General features: G+C 37.3%; 1 protein-coding gene and 1 non-coding gene across 4 annotated transcripts in view; both read right to left on the minus strand.

Moving 5' to 3' along the window:
* The window catches only part of PLCH2 (phospholipase C eta 2), a 1,923,638-nt gene that overhangs the window by 1,115,670 nt on the left and 794,754 nt on the right, over positions 1-13,214 (minus strand). The gene's annotated exons all lie outside the window — the stretch shown is intronic.
* TRNAP-AGG lies at positions 10,536-10,608 on the minus strand. The gene has a single exon. It is a non-coding gene; the product is annotated as a tRNA-Pro (tRNA).

Raw genomic sequence — 13,214 nt, forward strand, 5'->3', positions numbered from 1 at the left:
TAAGTCACTGTTGTACATCTCAAGGGTCACGTAGCTTGACTCTCTGTCCTAGCACAAGTATATTATGTTTCTGTGCTGATCCCTCCTACAGATACCACGTGCTGCCGTCCTGGGTTCAAGTGACACTTCACTCACCTGTTTACAGGATAGCTTATTAAAGTTTAAAAGGAAATAGAGAGGTATTCAGAGGTTAAAATAAAATGGAGGCATTTCTCTGTGCATTGTCGTAGAGCAAGACAAATGTACTACTTTTTGCTGTTTGAGATTCATGGACAGACAGGGTTAAAGTTCTGCTGCTGCTTCCAAACTGTGTCACAATACATTGGCAAAACAAACTTTACTTGCCAAGTCCGAGCATGAAGCATTTTTAAAATTTTATTTTGTTTCTCATGGAAAAGGCAGACTGAAAATAAGCTATGCACAATGCAACTAACCTGATCAGGAAAAATAAGTAAATACCAAATTAAAAAAAATGTCGTCAGTGGGCCTAGGCCTTTTGTCCATTCTGTCCACCTGCTAACATATAAATAGAACATGTCGGGCCTGTGTAATGTCATTCTCATATAATGTCATTCTAGCAAAAAGCTCAATGTCCTTTTTTATAAAATCAGTGCAAATGCAAATGAGCCTTGCTAAAGAAATGCAATAGTATCAGTATACATAAGAATGCTAACATTTATTTGCAAGATGCACATACGTGGCCACAAAACCTAACTTCCATTTAGTATACATATTTTACATCTGTAAAAAGATAAATATACGACTAGTATACTAGTCCATAACATTTCCATTTTTTTCCCAGACAGATATTCTTGCTCTTCATGGAAAAGTAGCAATTGTGTAAAACATTTTCCTCGTGAAGCATTATATTGTTATAAAGTAGGGCATTTTATGACCTTAACTTAACCCTCTGTAAATAATTACTAAAACAAAAATATAAATGTGCACCTTTTTGTTATTTATTTATGTATGCATGTATGTATTTAGCATTAAGCAGTATACACTGGCAGGTGCTGTAACGGCTTTACTGGCAGTTTATTTTCCCTTGTACTGCATTCAGTTAAAGCTCAGCAGATTCTGATCAGGAGCATTTGTGTCTGTGTGTGGCTTAAATGTTAAATGTCAGATAAATGATAGCGTATCTACCTTCTCTCGTAACACAGATAAGGAATTCAGAGGACACCCAGTTAGAGAAGTTCCTGCAGCTAAGGACTTCACAAAATGCCTTGCAATTAATGAGAGAGACTTTAAAATACTTTATGATTAAGAACGGAGATTTACTTCATGCCGACTGCTGTTGTGACGATGCTTAACTTTTCCCCTCTGAGTTAAGGCAGGTTTCCAGGGAAGACAAAGTAAGTAGTGGGGGGGAGGGGTCGCATCCTGAATAAATGATGTAAGCAATAGTTTTCAGTGAAGTATTGAAACTATGTATAATGCTACCTGCTGACAAAAGGAAACTATTTAATCTGCACTTCTTACCAGCTTTTTGTCAATCTAGCGCTGAAGAAAAAATTTGCAATTCTTGCTCTTTTCTGCTAAGAAAATTAAGCAAGAACAAAGCAACATGATCTGAGAATGGAGGATCGTCTCCATGTAATATAACAGTCTTTTGTCAGCCAGATAAATTAGAATAGATGAGGCTATGGGATTCAAACCACTGAACTAATTCCGAACTGCACAGGACAGATATGGTGCAATTCACTCCTGGAAGGTAGAAGGCAGTCTAATGGTTAAAAACAGCTGTAGCTTACAAGTGCAAAAACATGTACACTAGGTGGACCAAGATATTTATGTCTCATTTTAAATATTTCTACATGTGCATACATCCTTCCCTTCTACAACCTGTCGCCATGCTGTGGTTTCCAAATATACTTCAAAATGCCACTCTTCCTAGATTATGACAATGGCAGTGTATATGTACCCTTGGATAGATAGGATTAACAGAGAACTTGCCTGCAGATAAATAATTTCACAGCATGCAGATGTAAAATTGCTCATACATGAGAAAAGGAGACCTCAAAGTGCAAAAATAGAGCCATGACAATATAGCAAGGCAGCAGCAAGGATAGTTTGATAAGGTGCAGTAGAACGGTGTTACAGCAGTTTAGCTAAACATGCGGAATATGATTGATTCATACCTCCATATGTGGAATGCGATCGATTCATACCTGCGTATGTGGAATGTGATCGATTCATACCTGCATATGTGGAATGTGATCGATTCATACCTGCGTATGTGGAATGTGATCTATTCATGCATTGATTCTGTTACACCACAGGATCTTGAACAATCTTGGTGAGCTTCTCTCAAACCTGAGAAGAGTTTATGAGCCCCCAGTTATCCAAAGTGTTCCAGCCCCCCCCCACCCCAAAAAAAAAAGAAGTACATCTCAAAGCAAGCATGCACACATACATACTTACATACAAGATGCGGGATAGTACTATATGCTTTTGCTACTGATTTACAACAAATATACTTATTCACTGATTCTTCTTTTTATCCGTATCCTCCATTTAGTTTGGTACATGCCGAATCATTTGTAGGCCTTCAGACAAATACATCAGCACCTTACCAGGGATACTTTCCTCACCATTTGACAACTACTATTCTAAAAACAATGTCTGATGACTTGCAGACTACTGTGGCCTCTTTCCTTTAGTATGGAACAGCAAAGAGTTAAAGTGCAGTGAAAATGGTTATTTACGCATGTGGCGCTAGCATTGCAAATTCTGCTGTCACAAAATGTAGATCATAGTGCATGTTACTGGTACATACTGGTTACTTTTCTGGATAGGATTACTTTACATTCAAGGCTATACAGTATTGTATCGACATGATACCACTATCAGTGCAGATGCACTGGATCTGCAAATAACTGAGATATCCTTCTTGAAACAAATATTATCTGTACCGATTTTATGTAATTGGCATACTAATCAAAGGAGTTGTAGCCAGGGAGCTAATGGAATGCATGTTTGTTAATTTATCATGAGCAGTTAGTCTGAATGAAGACATAGTAATCAAGTGACATCTGATCAAATATGGAAAACTAAAATTATGACTTGGCAAATTTTATCCAGGTGCTACACACCTCCCCGCAAGCTTGTGTAAGTAACTTCAGTTTGTAAAATTCTGGTTAGAAAATTTAAACAAACTGAAATGTAATGTAATATTATTCACACTTGAGGGTATCTCACACTGCTATATTTTGGAACATATGAGCAGAAGCAACAGCAAAATTGACATGCAATCAACAAGTTAACCAACACCTTCCTCTAAATGGTGTAAGTGAGAAAATCTCCAAAAATAAAAACAAACACTAGTACTACAGCTGAGAAAAATATTGCTATATACTTTTAAAAAACATTAGCATTAGCAAAGGTTCCTCAGCATGGAGAATAGTCTTGCTGCTAAAGCCGCATGCTAATGCAGTAGTTTGGGGAAGTGGCTAATGCTAATTACTTATGTGTTGGCCTCCAGAAATGTCCACAGCCCCTGATTTGCTTGGTTGAGTGACTACGAGAAATGATTCAGCTGAGTAAAGTTTTATTCAAGGAGGAAAAAGTGGCCATTGCAAATCTTGGCAGTTATCCATTCACTCGCCTAAGGTCATACTATACTCATAATTCAGGAAAGTACAGAGAAGTCTTTGAGGGGGTGGAGGTGTGTGCATGTGTGTGGACATGGCTGTAGAGGCATGAATGGAGCAGCATGATTGTGCATTTCTGCCTGGGAAGTCATATTAGAGGCAAGTTAGGGAAGCAAAAGACTGAGTATCACACACGTGTGCATGTGTGAGTGTGTGTGTGTGTGCAGGCGTGCATGTATGTATATAGGAAGGTACCTTGGTAATGCTTAATCCACAACAGAGCAACACTGTATGGCAAAAAAAAGAACAACCAAGCCAGGAATCCACAACAAACTTTTATTGTCTCTAGCACTTCAAGTGAAAAAGCCTTCAAGGAGTAAAATATTACAAAAAACACCTGCCTTGAATACTCTCCCCCATTAAGTCATTAACACTTAATTGCACATAATTAAATAAAACATCTCCAATTACAGTCAAGGTTTAATCCATCTGGAAACAATGTATCAAATTTCAATAAATATACCGATTCTTTGTACAATAGTTTATTTTTAATAAGGACACTGTCATGTTGACCAATACTGATTGATTTCTAAAATCGACCCCCAACTTCCCCATTGTGAAAAATCTTTAAATGTTCAGCTCTAGGGCTTTCCTTTTTGCCCTTAATGATGTCCTTTACATGGTCTAAAAGCCTAACCTTAAGTCTTCTTTTGCTTTCTCCTGTATAAAATTTATTGCAGGGCACCTTAGTGCATATATAATACCCCTAGTCTCACATCCATATTTCTCTTGTACTGAAAACCTTTTACCATTAATTCTAGGAAAACATCTAACCACATAGTGACACCCAGAACAACTCCCTCAGGGTGTAGTTCCCATTTGTTCTATTTCCAATGGAGCTCTAAGTGAAGGGATAACAAATTTACCATGGACCAAAATATCTTTAATATTTCTTCCTCTCTTATAGGAAATCCCAGGAATTATGCATAACCATCTTGAAAAATCTTTCACGTCATTAAATAGTCCCAATATAATTTTGCTAACTCTACCAACTGTAAACTAAATATACTATACGTAGTAACAAAATGTAGCTTTTTTGTCTGTCTGTAGAGCTTGTACCCCACCAACCTGTACATTAATATTCCTTTCACTAACCATACTTTCCTGCTTGAACATATCCCAACACTTATTTAAAACCTCCTCATTATGTACTCTTTTAATAAACATCCTAAGTGTTTTTTCTACTTCTCATTAAAAATCTTCATCATTATTACAAAGCCTTTGTAATCTTAAAAATTCCCCATAGGGTAAAGCCTGTAAAGTGTGAGGGGGGGTGGAAACTTCACTACTGAGTTCCATCCTCAAATTTCCTATGTACTGTTGTCCTTAGTTTATTTTCCTTGGTCCCATCTAACACCACATCCAAAAATGAAACACCCTTGTCTACTTTCAACCCAACAAACTGTAGATCAGATCTATTATGTTGTAGTCGTTGAACAAAATCCCTCATTAATTGTCCACCCTTACACAGAAAATCAAGTTGTTTATAAATCTGTAGTATCTAACTACATACTGCTGATAAAATTCTAACTTGTATCCATATTCTCAGTCAGACAAGCCCATACAGAGGTTATTATACATGGGGGCAAAAGCTGCCCCCATTGCCGTATCTTGGTAATGCTACTGATTGTCATCTACAGAGAGCATTAGCAGGACCAGGTCTGACAGTACTAATGTTCAATTCAGACACATGATAATGAACCAGTAACATGGTCTTTCTCATTGCACCCATCTCTGAATCACAATTTCCCACCATTGTGCTAACTGCTAAAAACACATTGGACAATCAGCATGAACAAACATGATTTTTTAAAATCCTAGCTATTATCTTGCATCATTTATTCATTCACTTTATTTATTTTCATTTACCAGGAATGTCTGACTGAGCAAAGCCCCTTTTCAGCACAGTCCAGGAAAGAAAAACACACTAAGATTACTTAAAAATGTTCATTTAAATAAAGTACATATATGTTGAGATTACAATCAAGTGTACAGCAATGAACAGGATTGCACGTTTTCATAAGAATCAAAATGGAGATAATTTGAAAACAATTGACTAGGTGTGGTACATTAAACCACATTAATATGGAGTTTGAAGACAGCTAGAGAAGTAAATGGGGAAAACAGAGATGAAATGAGGCAAGAAAATAGACATGAGGTGAGTTACTCAGGTGAGGATCAACAGCTGCAAACTCATCTGGTGAAAATATGTGATTTCAGTCGAGTTTTGAACTGCTGGAGGTTTACAGTTCACAGCACGGATTGTGGCAGGGAGTTCCAGAGTCTGCCTACTCAAGTTGAGTAAGGAGCATCACAATTTGAGTTACTGAAGAAGGAGGATCTACGAGCAGAGGAAAGAGAATACCTCTAAAAAAAGAAGTATGTGATTTCAGGAAAATTACAAATGCTTTCTCAGCTTCAGTACATATTTGATACTAACAGAATCATTGAGACCTGGAGGAACAGAGGCCTGAAGTAATACGTGCTACTGTAACTGCATAGCAACTAGGTGTGTGTGTGTGTGTGTGTGTGTGTGTGTGTGTGTGTGTGCATGTGTGTGTGTGTGTCCAATGCTATTTTCTATTGCACCCCTGCATCTTTGTTATAACAAAAAGGGCTACCTCTGGTTATATAAAATCCTGTTTCAGAAATTTCAAAATATCTGCCTGCCAATGTTACTGTAGCAAAACAGTTGAGGGAAAGTCAGAGGCAGCTTTAATAAGGATTTCGCCTGGGATATATAATTTAATAAAATGTGTATGCATATATAATTTCCACATTTGTTATTTCACTAATCAGTCCAATCTGACAGCTCATACATCTTCTCACCTGATTACGTTTTATATGAAACACTGCTAATCAATTTTCTTGGCTTATTTAAAGCCCTGTAGTACTTCATGTTGAAGTCAAAGAGATATGATGTGAGGGTGAAAAATAAACCTAATACAGAGCTTTGTGTGGTGATAAGGCTTACGCTACGTAACTGCTTCACTCCATAGTTATTGACGAGTACTTAGACAGTCCAGAATTTGATCAGTCAGAACACAGAAAATGAATGACACACAGTCCAAGGCTAACACTGCATTCTTCCAAACATAGTATTACTGCTGAGTTAAAACATAGCAGTAAGATTGCCTCACCAACATTAATCATTTTATGAAGACAGTTTCTGGAAGACAGAATTTAAAATAAAGGAAACATTTATTGCAGTAGCATATTTGATAAATGCATGCAACTAAAAGTATATAATTAATCTATTAAAAAAAAACAAATACAAATGAGAGAAGTGTCAGTCTTGATAGTAACAGACAGTGAACTAGTGATTTGGTTACTAAATATCACTTTAATTACATGTAGGTTCCTAGGTTCATAAGTGTTTACTGGGCTAACAACCACAAGGGCCTTTTTAAGCCTAGCCATGCATCCCACATCACTGACAAAACCCTTGATAAGTGTAAACAGGAGGTTTGGGAGATGAAACTTTTACAAGCAGGGGCCTGGGAGATGAACAATGTACAGGCTGTGTCCATTAGAGACTTAGTGACAGCCCCTCTGCTATGATAACACATCATGACGGAGGGGCTATCAGTAATACAAAAAGTCAACAGCATCAGTCTAAAATTACTGGTGCAAAATCACCTTGTGTATTCCTTCTTTGTCACAATGCTGCAAAAGGGACATCAGCATCTGTGAAGTAAAATATATAGGAGGATGAGTAGCCCTGATGTGAAGAATAGCTATATGCCTTCCTTCTGTTCCATCTATAACCTAAATCACTGCCTTTTGTGCTGTCTTAATGTCAATAAATTTCAAATTAATTTGTAATCCACATTGTCCATTACAATGTGAATATGTGTGCTAGTGTTTTTTGATTTTTTTCAGTATAAAAAATAACATTTTACAAATTACCATGCCAGTCTCTATGGAAAGATACCTTCTGAAAAACACATTATTTAAAAAGAATGTGATTTTCAAAGGTTAATGATATTCTTTGAAATATGCACCTTATTTCAAAATGTTGCTTAAAGTACCAATAAAACCTATAGCTTACTGCCAGTATGGAGCAGCTAGGTTTACTTCAGGGGGCTAAGAGCTAGAGGTTTGCAAGCCTGGAGCAGCTTTTTGAAAACATGAGAGACTGAGAAAATTAAGTTTAAAGAGGCAGGCTTAGCTCTGGCCACTCTGATATGCATTTAATATTATCAGAGTGCTGGAGCATAAAGGGCAATAATGAATTGTCACAGAGAGAAGGTCAGGAGTATAAAGAATTCACATAGTACGATTGTTATAAACAAAAATGTAGCAATGATATAGACTTCAGGTAGCATAGAGGTCATGTCAAGCAGATCACATAATACAATATACACTGATGAGCTCTGAAAGCGGCTTTCATTATACAATGTAATCTTCTATGATACACTGACCAGATAATGCAGAAAGCAAGTAACAAGCACATAAGAATCAAATTAGTGCAAAATGGAAGCAAAAGGAGAAATTGCCATTTCTTTACTAATTAAAATTCATACTGTAGATATAGCAAGATAACATGTGTGAGATATACAAGATGTTAATGTATGAATGAATGCATACCTCTCTACTGTACAGATTTTTGTTTCATATTTTTGGTCCATTTTTCATAAAATAGATAGACATTTGAATTTCTGATTTCATACCCTACAGAAAATTCATGCCAACACAAAACCTGTTATTTTATCAGCTTTCTAAGTTTATAAGAGCAATATTTAGAAATTATCCTTATTTTTGAGCCTTTTCCTCCCATTATTTATGGCTTTGTCCAGATTTCTTTCCCCAAGAGGTTGAGAGATATGATAACAAATGAAAACATACACTGTGCACCAAGCAAAAACCGGCATGGTGCCTTGTATAAAAACAATGACTTTTGGTGTAATAAAATAAATCGTCAGATATTATAAAAAGTGACTGCGTTAGTGACATACTAACAAATTTTCCAATTTTTAGCATGTTTAAACAGAAGAAAAAAGTAGGTTCTGCAATCCCATTCAAGACATGGTCTGCTATTCGACGTACTATATAACACCAGGAGTCTTTTTTTCTTGCCTGTCAAAAATGGGACATTGTAAAGAAACCATACATAAAGTGAATGTTGTTGTTGTGTCTTTCGGCTTTTCCTGGTTAGGGGTTGCCACAGCGGAACTCCGGTCCGCTAATGATTGGCAGTACATTTTTATGTGCCAAGTTGCCAGCCCTGACGCACAACCTTCAACGAAGGTACGCCCATTCACGCATGTCTCCACACAAAAGATGCTCTAGCTGAGAATCGAACAGGACAACGTTTTACTGTGAGGCAACAACGCTACCGCAGCACCAAGAAACCATACATAAACTGAATAAATAGAAAATTAAGTATTACTGCTGAAGATACAGACAGATGGATATCTGTGAAAATTAAACTTGCTACAGAGCTACAACTTTTTCAATGTATATTTATGCTGCTTTTAGTCATACCTCTCAACTTGTTAGAGCAAGAAATCTTGACAAAGCCGCAAACAACAGGGGACAAAGGCTCAAAAACAGGGACATTTCTTAAATCTTATTCTTAACAATGTAGAAAGTTCATGGAATAATAGGTTTTGCATTAGCATGAATTTTCTGAAGAATATGATGTTTGCAAATCAAATGTCTACCGTTTTCTGACTTTAAGTCCTCAATGATTTGCCAAAAAAACTATAATTTTATAATAAACATACCAAAAATATGAGTCAAAAATCTGGACAGTTGAGTGCTATGTTTTTAGTTGTGTTTGTGACAGAGCAGTCCACAGAATGGCAGAAAAAAATGGTAGACTGATCGGTCATCATGTGCTCTCTTGAGGATTATCTTAATACAATAGGCATATTAAATTACTACTCTTAAGAAAACAGAAATAATAAAAAAGGCTCATCTTTTAAGTGAAGTGAGTCACCTTCTGTTAGTACAACAATCTGCAGCCAGGTTATTGTATAAATTATGACGATGCAATCATATTCTGATTAAGTTGCATAAAGTGCATAGGGTTCAAGTTTATATGAATAATAGGTATGCAATTTTAATTTATTATCACATCTCATGTAATCTGTATGCAAATCATTTACACTAAAACATATAATTCTTCTCATAATCACAATTCCAAAGAATCATCCAATAAAGAATAACCAAACACTCGTAAATAATATTTCCACAGGTAAGCCACATTGCAGTGTATAACTATATTAACTCCAAAGCCACTCAAACTCAGAGAAGTCAACCGTTTCCTCTTTTTTGTCTCTCATCTGTGAAAAACAAAGCATAGAACAAGAAAAAAATGTACCAGCATATCAACAACATAAACTGACAAACTTTCTTCTGTGATGTTCATACGTGTTTACTAGACTAATGATCACAAGGACCTTTTTAAGTCTAGCCATGCATTCCAAATCTCTGACAAGTTCTGGTACCCTTAAATAAGTGTTAAGCAGGGGCTTAGGAGGTAAATCATTTACAAGCAGGTGTCTGGTGGATGAACCATTTACAGGCTGCCTATTAGAGACATAAAAAATTGTTATTGTCCCGTTTTCCTTAGATTCATGGTTTCATAAGTTTATAGCTAATTACTAGGCTAGCTTTCTTAATAGGCCATTCTAGCCTAGCCAATTTCCCTCCAAAAGGTGAGAATCAAACACTCTACCTTGTGACTGTGAGCCAAACAACTTGGCCATTATACCAAGCACAATAACTTAGGTAAAGTACTAGGCAAGCTGCCCCTGTGGGTCACTTTAAGCCTAGTCAATGCCCCTTTCAACATATGATCAAACCCTGTACCTTTTGTTTGTGAGGTAAACACATTAACCAGTACAGTAACTCAAACTACTAAAGGACAGATACAGGCCTTGATGAGATTTGAACTCATGACCCCTGGTTTCCTAAACCAGTGCTCTAAACCCTCAGCTACAAAGCCATTTTGTGATCCAAACAACAAGCAGAGAAATCAGCAAATTGCTCCTGGTTTTAACTCTTTTTTTTTTTAAGTCTTGCACAATATGGCTTCTCTTATAGGAGTTGCTGATCCCTGTTAGACAGCTCATGCCCTCTACTCTGCCGATGATGCAGATGCTGGTGGTTTTCAGAATGCATTTACAGACATGAAGCCACTACTTCACTGATTAGTAGGCCCCAGTCATTGCATCTTAATGCCTTGTGATCCTCATACATTCATATGTAAGTACTAGGCTAACTGCCCTAGTGAGTATCTTAAGCCAAGCCAATTTCCCTTTTTCTGTTTGCAATATCCTCCTCCATTTAATTATAGACTGGTCTTACCCATCCCATGGTCAATTAATTATATATTACCCCTAATGACAAAAAGTGGTATCATACCATAGATAAGTTGAGAGGAACCATATACTGGATAAAGCATTTAGGGGATGCCTCTGCCCATTACTGGTACAGGTGACAGTTCTGGGGTAATTTTTCTTTTTCCCATCTATAGATCTAAGTTGCACTCGAGTATTGACAGGGATAAACTTTGTTTTATATGGGTGGGGAGTTTGTTCCACAGCAGCAGTATTCTCTGCAATATATTCCTGTCCCTCCAAACCATGCTGTTAATTTTGCAGAAGAGGTTTAAAACCTAGACTGAGTATTTTTTGATGCCATTTGACTTGTTGATGTGCAGTAAATTCATCAGTAATGAGTCAGTTGATGCCCTGTATGCCAGACATAGGTCACCTCTTAGCAGTCTATAGGTTATTGAAAATAGTGACAAGGCTTTGAGTCGGCCCACTTAGGACATGTTGTACAGGCCCTGCATCCTTTTAGTAAACTATCTCTGTGGGCATTTCAATTGTTGCATGTGTCCGGACAGTTACATGCCAAAGTAGCCATTACATTCAACAACTGGCCAAACGAGGGCTGAGCAAATGGGGACAATGACAACCATAGATCTGCAAACAATCAGTTTGTTTATAAACTCTGCAATATAGAAAGACTTTCTTACAACAAAAGACACATGTTGGTTAAAAGATAGGTCATTGTCCACATAGGCTCCTAAATCCCAGACAAATGGGTCAGTTCTTAGGGACGTATTGTTAATGTGGTAGTTCCCTGGCGGATCTTCCTACATTCTAGCCCTATCATTTCGTTAACTGGATTGAAAGGTCCTTCAAGACTTTTTTATTTAATAATGTCATTTTTCAGTCATCACTTCATTAAAATGTCCAGTTGTCTAGAATCTTATAACAGTAAATGTCCTTCTCTTCTCTGTTGCAGTATTCTTTACTAAGGGGACTCACTGCAAAGGGTACCCCAATGTCCAACAAGTATAACAAAACCTTAGGTTTTTATAAACATCATACATGACACATATGCTCCCCACTCAAGGTGTAGGGCATAAAGGTAACATAAGGACATACATACCTCAGAAGGGAATAGACCCAGGAGGAGCAACAGCCTAGGAAGTAGGAGAAACGTGCATCCAGAAGGAGAAAAGGAAAAGTGCAGGACAGAAGGGGGACGAGGGAGCAAGTGAATACTGCAATAATGAAGAGAAACACATCTACTGTTATGGTGAGATTTTACACAACTGTACTATGGCCTTCCATTTCATTGTTGCAGTGTTCATTACTAGAGGGAGAGTACAAAAGCTCAGGAGGAAACTTGAGAAGTGGAAGGCCCAGAAGAGCCCTCAAAAAACAATGCAGGACAGCTCTGGCAAAGCCCGCTCTTGCTCTGGAAACAACATCCAGTACGTAATGTTTAGTAAGGGTATGTACAAAGGACAAGTAGCAGCCTCGAGGGTGGAATCATATCCAATCGTTTGAAAAAAACAAAAAAAAAACACTAGAAGCCATGACAGCCCTGTAGAATGATCCTTTACAGAGTAAAAAGGCTTTTCCCATGAAACAAGCAACAAAAAGAAATGGCCTTAGAGATCCATGAAGAAGTAGTTTGCCTAGAAGTAGCCAAACATAGAGATCTGGTATGAAAAGAAAGAAAATGTTGCTCAGACTTGCTAATGCCTTAGTCTTATCCAAATAATACCTGAGCTGCCTATGCAAATCCAAAGTGAAGAACCTTCTCTCTAGCAGACTGCTGAGAAGGAAAAAGCAGGGCAAATTAATAGACTGATTAAGAGACAGATCATTAACCACCACGGGCATAAAAGAAGGATTAGTAAGAAGAGACACTCTGGCCCTATGAAAAACTAAGAACATCCATAAGACCCTGGAGTTCAGACACTCTATTAGCTGAGGTAAGGGCCAAAAGAAGAACAGTCTTCCATATGTACAATGCTGTAAAGTAACTGAAACTACAATCTGAAAAGGAGCCTGGGTCAATTTTTCAAGAACAAAATTAAGATCCCAAGAAGGTGGAACAGGCTTTCTGGAATGTCTGACATGAAAGATACCTTTAAGAAATTGCTTGACCTCAAACTTAGAGGCCAGAGGAGGAGCTAATGGCAGAAAAGCAGAAATAGTTGAAAGGTGAGCTTTAACTGAAGAACATGCCAACCCAGTATGGAGCAATTCACACAAATAAGAGAAAACCAGAGGGATACACACAAAA

Source organism: Protopterus annectens, chromosome 2.part1, assembly GCF_019279795.1.
Source record: "Protopterus annectens isolate FY-2018-M chromosome 2.part1, PAN1.0, whole genome shotgun sequence".
In the NCBI taxonomy this organism is placed as follows: domain Eukaryota; kingdom Metazoa; phylum Chordata; order Ceratodontiformes; family Protopteridae; genus Protopterus; species Protopterus annectens.